This window comes from Pan troglodytes, chromosome 1 (genome assembly GCF_028858775.2).
Source record: "Pan troglodytes isolate AG18354 chromosome 1, NHGRI_mPanTro3-v2.0_pri, whole genome shotgun sequence".
Taxonomy (NCBI): Eukaryota; Metazoa; Chordata; class Mammalia; order Primates; family Hominidae; genus Pan; species Pan troglodytes.
The window spans coordinates 80,886,691-80,896,499 of NC_072398.2; positions in this window are offsets into that span (position 1 = coordinate 80,886,691).

Below are 9,809 nucleotides of genomic sequence, written 5' to 3' on the forward strand. Positions count from 1 at the left end.
GGGGCGGGTCGGGCCGGAGGGGCTGGGATTGAAGACCACCAGGCGCTGCCAAACACTAATTCGGCGTCCGGAGCAGTTTCAAACCGGAACGGGCCGCGCTCCCTCGCCCTACTTGATCCAGTCAACGAATGCCGAGCACCTACCACGTGCAAGGTTCCGGAGACGCAAAGACGGGGAAGAAGCCTTGTGCAGACGGGAACAAAGGCTGTGGTTCATCCATATTGCGATCGTGCCTACGCAGGAAAAGATTTTCTTTTTAATCACTCAAGGCCTTAGTCTGGTGTGGTGGGGCATGCCTGGAAGCCCAGCTACTCCGGAGGTTGAGGCAGGAGGCTCACTTGAGCCAAGGAGTTCCAGGCTGTAATGAGCTATGACCAGGATACTGCACTCCAGCATGGGCAACAGAGCGAGACTCTGTCTCAAAAAAAAAAAAAGTGACTGAAGGAATGTTGAAAGGAATAATAGATTGTTAAATTGTTTTGTGTTTGTACAATAGTTTGTTTTACTGACCTTAAAAAAACTAAAAGTAGACTGGGCATGGTGGCTCATGTCTGTATTCCCAGCACTTTGGGAAGATGGCTTGAGCCCGGGAGTTCCAGACCAGCCTGGGCAACATAGGGAGACCTCATCTCTTCAAAACATTTTTAAAAATTAGCCAGGCATGCTGGCGGGCACCTGTAATCCAAGCTACTTGCGAGGCTGAGGAGGAAGAATGGCTTGGACTCAGGAGGTCAAGGCTGCAGTAAGCCATGATGTCAGTACAGTAAGCCACTTGCACTCTATCTTGGGCAACAGAGTGGAAACAATACAAATGGCCACCAACTGATTAATGGTAAATAAAATGTGACATACCCATGCAATAAAAAAGAATGGAGTACTGACACATGCTACAACGTGGATGAACCTCGAAAACATTGTATTAAGTGAAAGAAGTGTGGACCCCGAAAATTTGAGACAGGTCTCAGTTAACCAGGAAGTTTATTTTGCCAAGGTTGAGGAACAGCACCTGTGACACAGACTCAGGAAGTCCTGACGACATGTGCCCAAGGTCGTTGGGGCATAGCTTGCTGTTATACATTTTAGGGAGACATGAGGCATCCGTCAATATGTGTAAGAAGTACATTGGTTGTGTTTGGAAAGGCGGGACAACTCGAAGCAAAGGCAGGAAGACTCAAGGGGGGAGGGGGCTTCCAGGTCACAGATAGGTGAGAGACAAATGGTTGCACTCTTTTGAGTTTTTGATTAGCCTTTCCAAAGGAGGCAATCAGATGTGCATTTATCTCAGTGAACACAGTGATAACTTTGAATAGAATGAGAGGCAGATTTGTTCTAAGCAGTTCCCAGCTTGAATTTTCCCTTTAGTAATTTGGGGGGGCCCAAGATATTTCCCTTTCACAGAAGCTAGACACAATAGACCATATATTGTATGATTTCATTTATAGGAAATGTCCAGAATAGGCAAACCCATAGAAACAGAAAGTAGACTAATGGTTGCCTAGGGATGGAGGAGGGGAAATGGTAGTAAGAGACTAATGGGGTGATTTAAATGTTCTGGAATTAGATTGTGGTAATGGTTGCATGCACAGCTCTGAACACACTAAAAACCATTGAATTGTATGCTTTGAATTAACTGTATGGCATATGAATTCTATTGCAATAAAGCCATTTCAAAAATGCTTAGAACAGTGCTCAGTATATATTTCACAATCCATTAATATTATCTATTGTAAAATGTAACAGGCATCCACTCTTATCTTTCTCCAATGTGTCTGAGTCTGAACCCAGAATATGGGCTCCTGATTTACCTACAGGTATATTTGCACATTGTGCAATTGGCCCATTACAAGGTGATTCATTGTAGCATTGTTTGTAATAGAAAAAAATTGGAAACAACTTAAAACTTCATGAATGAGGGAAGTGCTTAAATAAATTATGGTACATTCATTCACAAGAATACTAAGTAGTCATTAAACACAGAAGAATGAGGAAGGTTTAATCAATGTCTTCAGAAGGTTTTTTCTGACTGTGCCACACCATCCCCTGAAGGATCTTTGTAAACATAAGTCTGACTCATTTGTTGCCCTGCTTAACATCTCCCACCGTGTGGTAAACTGAAAAATGTTCCCCAAAAGATACCCATGTCCTAATCTCTGGAACGTGTACATGTTACCTTAGACAGTGAAAAGTGGAGTGGGGGCGGTATTTTGTGCAGGTAATTAAGGATCTTAAAATAGATTATGCACAATTATCCAGGTGAGCCATAAATGCAATCATGTATATCCTCATAAGAGGGAAGCAGAGGGAGATTTGACACCGACAGAAGAGGAGAAGGTACTGTGACCACAGAGGCAGAGATGGGAGTGATGCAGCCACAAGCCAAGGAATGCCAGTAGCCACTAGAAGCTGGAAGAGGCAAGGAAAGGATTCTCCCCTAGAGCCTCCAGAGGGAGCATAGTCCTGCCAATAGCTTGTTTTCAGCATTTCTGGCCTCCAGAACTGTGAGAGAATCCATTTCTGTTGCCACCAAATTTGTGATATGTAACAGCAGCTGCAGGAAACTAATGCCCATGTTCCCTACCACCTACAGATAAATTGCTGCTGACTTCTCAGCAACACATACCTTCCTCTTTGGGTTCATCTCTCTCCTTTCTCTCACATACTCCAGGCTCCAGGCATAGGAGACTGTAGTTCCTGAACTCATTGTGTTCCCTACCTTGTCCTGGAAAACACCTACTCTTTTCCATCCTTGTCCCTTTCCCTTCCCCCAACACACAGTTCTCTCAAGTCACCTTATTCTTACCTCCACCATAACACTTAGCACAATATGCTCCATTTGTTCACATTAGGGTCCCTATGGAGCATAGATCTTATTTGTCTTTCCATCCCCAGCGCCAAGCACAGTGCCTGGAATGTATAGTAGGTGCTAAATAAATAGTAACCTACTCTAGTCATTGGCCAGGCGCGGTGGCTCATGCCTGTAATCCCAGCAATTTGGGAGGCCGAGGCAGGTGGATCAGGAGGTCAGGAGTTTGAGACCAGCCTGTCCAACATGGTGAAACCCTGTCTCTACTAAAAATACAAAAAAATTAGCCGGGCATGGTGGCAGTCGCCTATAATCCCAGATACTCTGGAGGCTGAGGCAGGAGAATCCCTTGAACCTGGGAGGCAGAGTTGCAGTGAGCTGAGATCGCCCCATTGCACTCCAGCCTGGGCAACAAGAGCGAAACTCCGTCTCAAATAAATGAATAAATAAATAACCTACTCTAGTCACTGGTCACATTCTCATTCCCCACTGTGCAATGCAGATGCAAACAAGTCCTCAAGGCTGAGTGATGTACTCCCTCACAGCCTTTCTGTACCTCTGTTTTGCCAGGATGAACAAACAGGAAGCTTTAGATGAAATTTTATGTGTGCTCTATTAAATTTCACCCTCCTCTCAGCAAAAGCTAAACACAAAAAAAAGTTCTTACAAAGTCTGTTAGAAGTGTGTGTGCAAGGAAGCTCTAAGGAGTTAGTTTCCAAGGAATAGGAAATAAGGCAGTTCTCTGAGCATTATTAATGCATGAAATTAACACAGAATTCATCAGGGTGGACATATTCCTACTTGGTTATTAAGAAAAAGCCCTTAGAAAATCATGATTGAATACCTTAATGTATCTAGAATAGGAAAAGGAGAAGGAAAGGAAGGCCATTCCTCAAACTGGTTAATCCTAGGGGCTAGGAAAAGGAGACTCCTAAGGCAGTGTTGGCAAAGCCCATTTAAGCACAGCACAGGTCAGACATAGTTCTGGTGTCTGAGTCCCACATGAAGCAGGTTTATCCTTATCACAATTGCAAGAGCCTAGGCCACCATGCAAATCCTGGACTTTCTTCCTTTTTTTTTTTTTTTTTTTTTTTTTTGAGATGGAGTCTCGTTCTGTCACCCAGGCTGGAGTGCAGTGGCACGATCTCGGCTCACTCCAACCTCCACCTCCCAGCTTCAAGCGATTCTCCTGCCTCAGCTTCCCAAGTAGCTGGAACTACAGGTGTGCACTACAACACCCAGCTAATTTTTGTATTTTTTTAATAGAGACGGGGTTTCACTATATGTTGGCCAGGCTGGTCTTGAACTCCTGACCTCAGGTGATCCGCCCACCTCGGCCTCCCAAAGTGCTGGGATTACGGGCATGAGCCACCGCATCCAGCGTATTCTTTTATTTTGATTTCTTACATACCAAGAAGGCTTCTCCATTATAAAATCTGCTGCTCCCAGGAAGATGTCAGTCTTCTGAATGGTCACAATTCAGACCTTGAAGCCGTGAAGCCAAGAGACAGATCTTTGAAGGACACTTAGGGTTGTGCCATTCTGTGGATATTTGTAGGGGCAGCCAGGCCTCCCCTCTACTTCCAGTGGGTATTCTTGCCTTTTCTTCAGTCTTCCACATGAAGTAAATAAGTGAAGTAGAAACCCTAGCTGAACCAATCAGGACAGTGCCTCTTGTTCTATTTTGGCATCACAGACCCTTTTGAGAGTATGATTGTCATGGAGCCTCTCCCCACCTGCCCCTGTGGGGAAAAGTGGCCCACACTACCAGCGGTGTCATATATGCCAGGCGTTCTGCCATGACTATGGGCCCTTGGTTGAAAACCCCAGGTTTAGAGAAAAACATTCAGATACACACCACCAGCCTTATGTATCGCTCCAAGCCCTAGATTGCTTTGTGTGTTCACCTGATTTTAGCGGTGGAGTAAGAGTTTAAATTTTTCCAAAGTCCCTTTGAGGGAGAGGCATGACCATTTAAAGGTAGGAAAGGAAGCTGAAAAGTAACTGTTTGATGTCAGTATTCTCATGGCCCCATGGCTTCTTTATCAATTACAATATAGCTGGCTGATAAACGAACTGTTGTATAGACAGGGATGAAAGAAACCATTTAAATCCAGGAGTGTTCAGAATTGCAGATAATAAGACTCTCCCAGTCATCACTGCAGGGAAGTAACTTTGCAATACATGAATGTTGTAAGGAGGGCTCTGATGCCCCACCTCATACCTGCTTGCCACCTGAATCCCCGTGTACCAGCAATAGACATGAAGTTTGATATGCTTTGGCTCTGTGTCCCCACCCAAATGTCATCTGGAATTATAATCCCCACGTGTCAGGGGAAGGGCCTAGTGGGTGGTGATTGCATCACGTGGGTGGTTTCCCTTACACTGTTCTCATGATAGTGAGTTCTCATGAGATCTGATGGTTTAAAAGTGTGTGGCAGTTTCTCCTTCACTCTTTCTCCCTGCCACCATGTGAAGAAGGTCCTTGGTTCCTGTTCACTTTCCATCATGATTGTAAGTTTCCTGAGGCCTCCCTAACTGTGCAGAACTGTAAGTAAATTACAATTAAGCCTTTTTTCTTCAAAAATTACCCAGTCTCAGGAGGTTCTTTATAGCAGTGTGAAAACAGACAGTCGTTTCTCTCCTCACGCCCTGCCGTGTGTGTGTGTAGGGGCCGGGGTTTCGGGGGAGGGGGCGCGGGGAGGATAGCAGAAAATGGCTTACAGAGAGAAATCCCCCCTCCCTCTGTCTCTGTACAGGGAAGCTGTTTTCTCCTTCCTTCCATCTTTCTTGACTATTGAACTTTTCGCTCCTTAAAACTACTCCACGTGTGTCCATGTTGTTTTATCAAAATGGGTGCGAGACTAAGGACCCTGGTGTTCAAACACTCCAGTCATCAGAGCTGTCTCAGTATTGGGAAGGGGGATCCAGCCATCAGCCTGGAGCCAAACCCCAACCAACGAGATGAGACTATAAATGGGACACTCTGGGGCACGTTCCACAAGGTTCTGCAGAAGTCTCCAGCAAGATTAAGCCCCTTTTGACCACAGCTGCAATCCCCACGTTCATGACCACACCTTCTTTGCCTTTTCTTCCTGTCTCCCTTTCCCACTTTCTCACCTGTTCTTCCTGAGATTGCCTGTCAAACTGCCTGCCTGCCTCCCGATGCTTGTCTCAGGGTACATTTTGAAGGAAATCCAAACCAAGACGGGGTAGTATTTGCTGTAATGGGCTTTTATTTCTATCTTAGACAAATTCAGGTCTCAGAAAAACCTGGCACTTGTAAACCAAAAATAAAATTCTAAGGCCCTCCAACCATCAGAATGGGCCCCTCCTGTTGGCCCAGAGCATTCCAAAGTTAACCTGAAAATCTAGTTCAGGCCACAACAGGATGGTGGGGTCGAACATGCCTCAGTATGCCCTCCTGCCTTTTGGAATTCAGGAAAAGCTGACTAGTATTAACATCAATACAGACCTTAAGTCTGATAAAAGACATCTGCAATGTATTCTCTCTGAAGCCTCCTACTTGGAGGCTTCATCTGCAATATAAAGTCTTGGTCTCTATAACCCCTTTAGGGAAACCAGACATTTCTTTCTATTGATAAAACTGTTTCAACCAATTGCCCATCAGGAAATTTTTTAATTTACCTATGACTTGGAAGCCCCACTTCGAGTTGTCTTGCCCTTCCAGATCAAACCAGTGTAAATGTTACATGTGTTGACTGTTGTATTATGTCTCCCTAAAATATATAAAAGCAAGCTGTGCCCCAGCCACCTTGGGCACATGCCATCACGACCTCTTGAGGCTGTGTCACAGGCGTATCCTTAACCTTGGCAAAATAAACTTTCTAAATTGATTGACACCTGTCTCAGATACGTTTGTAGGTTCACACACTGTAACACTAATCCAGACTTAAAATCCACATGGGCATTTTCTCTGCCAGTGCCCTGCTATGGTTTGAATATGTCATATCCCCCAAAAATCACGTGTTAGAAACTCAATCCCCATACAACAGTATTAAGAGATGGGATCTTTATGAGATTATTAGGCCATGAGGACTCTGCCCTCATGAATATATTAATGCTATTATCACAGGAGTGGATCCCTTATAGAAAGACCAGTTCAGCCTCCTTTTCTCTCCCCTGCCCTCTGCCTTTTGTCATGGAATGACGCAGCTAAAAGGCTTTTGACAGATACTGGCCCATTGATATTGAACTTCCCAGTTCCAGAACTGTGAGCCAATAAATTTCTGTTCATTTTAAATTACCCAGTCTGTGGTATTCTGTTATAGGAGCACAAAACAGACTATGACATGCCATAAATACAACACACGTAGGAAAACACACATATCTAAAGATTTTATTATTATTATTATTATTATTATTATTATTATTATTTAGAGACAGGGTCTTGCTATGTTGCTCAGCCAAGTCTCAAACTCCTGGCCTCAAGCAACCCTTTCACCTCAACTTCCCAAGTGGTGGGGATTACAGGTATAAGCCACTGTACCTAGCTCTATCTAAAGATTTTTTACTGAAGAGTATCAATCTGAAATAATCAAAAGGATCAGGATCCAGTTTTAAAGAGCTTATTCAAGAGAAGCTGAAGCCATTCCTGGATGCGCCCCTTCAGAGAAATGAGTTTAGTGCTTCGAAGTCAAAAGCTAAATTTTTTCTTATATAGGAAAAAGACAAATTTAACAAGATTACAACATTTTCTATACAAAACTGATTTATGAGTTATAACAAATTAATTAGTTACAGTTTGTTTCCATGTAGCTTGTTTTCTTTTCCTTATAACTGGTTTTTCATTTCCTTTCCAATTTTAAAGAGTGTATTTAACATTCCATCTTAAGCCATATGATAGCCTAGAAATCTTTGTGTCAGAAAGGTAAGAGGGGGGTCAATGTATAATGAAAGTCTACAGTTAGAGGGAAGGGGGTCCTCCCTGGCACCCTTCAACCATTTACATTTTATGAAACAATGCATGTAAGGGAAAAGGCTTAATTTGTTATTAGACAAACAAAAGCTTATAGCTTATAGCTGCCTAGTTTACAGCCTGTCAATGACTCAGGCCCTGAAATTCTCATTCCTTTAAGGCTCAAAATAATTTAGCATTCCAATAGCTTAGACTTTGAATTACTTATTTCCACAAGAGGACACCTGTAGGCAGGTTTTCCACAAGCACTACCTGACCCTTTATTTATAACGCAACTCAAGAAGGCCCTGGCCTGGCACAGTGGCTCATGCCTGTAATCCCAGCACTTTAGGAGGCTGGGGAGAGCAGATTGCTTGAGCCCAGGTGTTCGAGACCAGCCTGGGAAATACAGGGAGACACTGTCTCTACAAAAATAAAAATAGAAATAAGCCAGGCATGGTGGCATGGGCCTGCAGTCTCAGCTACGTGGGAGGCTGAGGCAGGAGGATCACTTGAACCCAGGAGGTAGGGGTTGCAGTGAGCTGAGATCATGCCACTGCACTACAGTCTGGGCAACAGAGTGAGACCTTGTCTCCAAAAAAAAAAAAATGGCTGGGCATGGCAGCTCACGCCTATAATTCCAGCACTTTAGGAGGCTGAGGTGGGCAAACTGCCTGAGGTCAAGAGTCTGAGACCAGCCTGGCCAACATAGTGAAACCCTGTCTCTACCAAAAATACAAAAATTAGCCAGGCATGGTGGCGCATGCCTGTAATCCCAGCTACTCAGGAGGCTGAGGCAGGAGAATCTCTTGAACCCAGGAGATGGAGGTTGCATTGAGCCGAGATCACACTAATGCACTCCAGCGTGAGACTCCATCTCAAAAAAAAAAAAAAAAAAAAGGAAGGCCCTAAGACAACAGGCTTCATGCCTCACATTTATAAAGAGTATCAAGTCCTCCAGACAGCTAAGTTTGCTAAGTTTGTGATGATACGAAAAATTAGGGAAAGATTTTCCTATTTTGTGAATCACTGAGGGAAGCTATGTGGTTAAGTACATAAGGAAAAAAACTAGACTATTTCTAGTTTCTGGAAGCGGCATTATCTGTAACCTTGTTTTGATCGTCTTAATAACAATCCTTTAAATGTTAATGTGAGAAGTGACTAATAAACAATTATTAAAAATGAGGCTTTAATTTGCCTTATTTGCATAACACTGATTGCTCCATTGGTTATCCCCTCTCCTGAATCACCAATCTGATTATTAGGCTATTCCCATAGACATGACTGTCCCCACAAATCCCTAGCTACCAGCCTGTTTCTTTTAAAGCAATTTTGTTGAGAGATCTATCTTCATATTTCATTTTCAAAGTCCAGTCTGGCTTCTACTGTCATCACTCCCCCAAAACTGTATAAAATTAGCAATATCAGGCTAGGAGTGGTGGCTCACGCCTGTAATCCCAGCACTTTGGGAAGCTGAGGCGGACAGATCATTTAAGCCCAGGAGTTCAAAACCAGCCTAGACAACATGGCAAAAACCCGTTGCTGCAAAAAATACAAAAAAATTAACTGGACATGGGGGTGTGCGCCTGTAGTCCCAGCTACCAAGGAGGCTGAGGTGGGAGGATCACTTGAGCCCGGGGAGGTTGAGGCTGCAGTGAGCTGTGATCATGCCACTACACTCCAGCCTGGGCAATAGAGCAAGGCCACGTCTTAATAAAAAGAAAAAAAAATCAGCAATATCTCTGTGCTGCCAATAAAAACTCCTGTCATCTTACTATTAATAGTTCCCTTAACAGCATTCAATTCAGATGCCAACTCCTTCCTAGAAGCATTCTTCTCTTCCCTTGGCTTCTATGTTACTGTACTCTCCTGGTTTCTACATTGGCTATTCCTACTTCTCTCTTGATCTCCAAGTGTTGTTCAGGGATCAGGAATCCCTCCAAGGCCTTCGTTATTTCTTTTTCATTTTTTTTTATTTTTTATTTTTATTTTATTTTTATTTTATTTTTTTTGAGACGGAGTCTCGCTCTGTCACCCATGCTGGAGTGCAGTGGCGCGATCTTGGCTCACTGCAAGCTCCACCTCCCG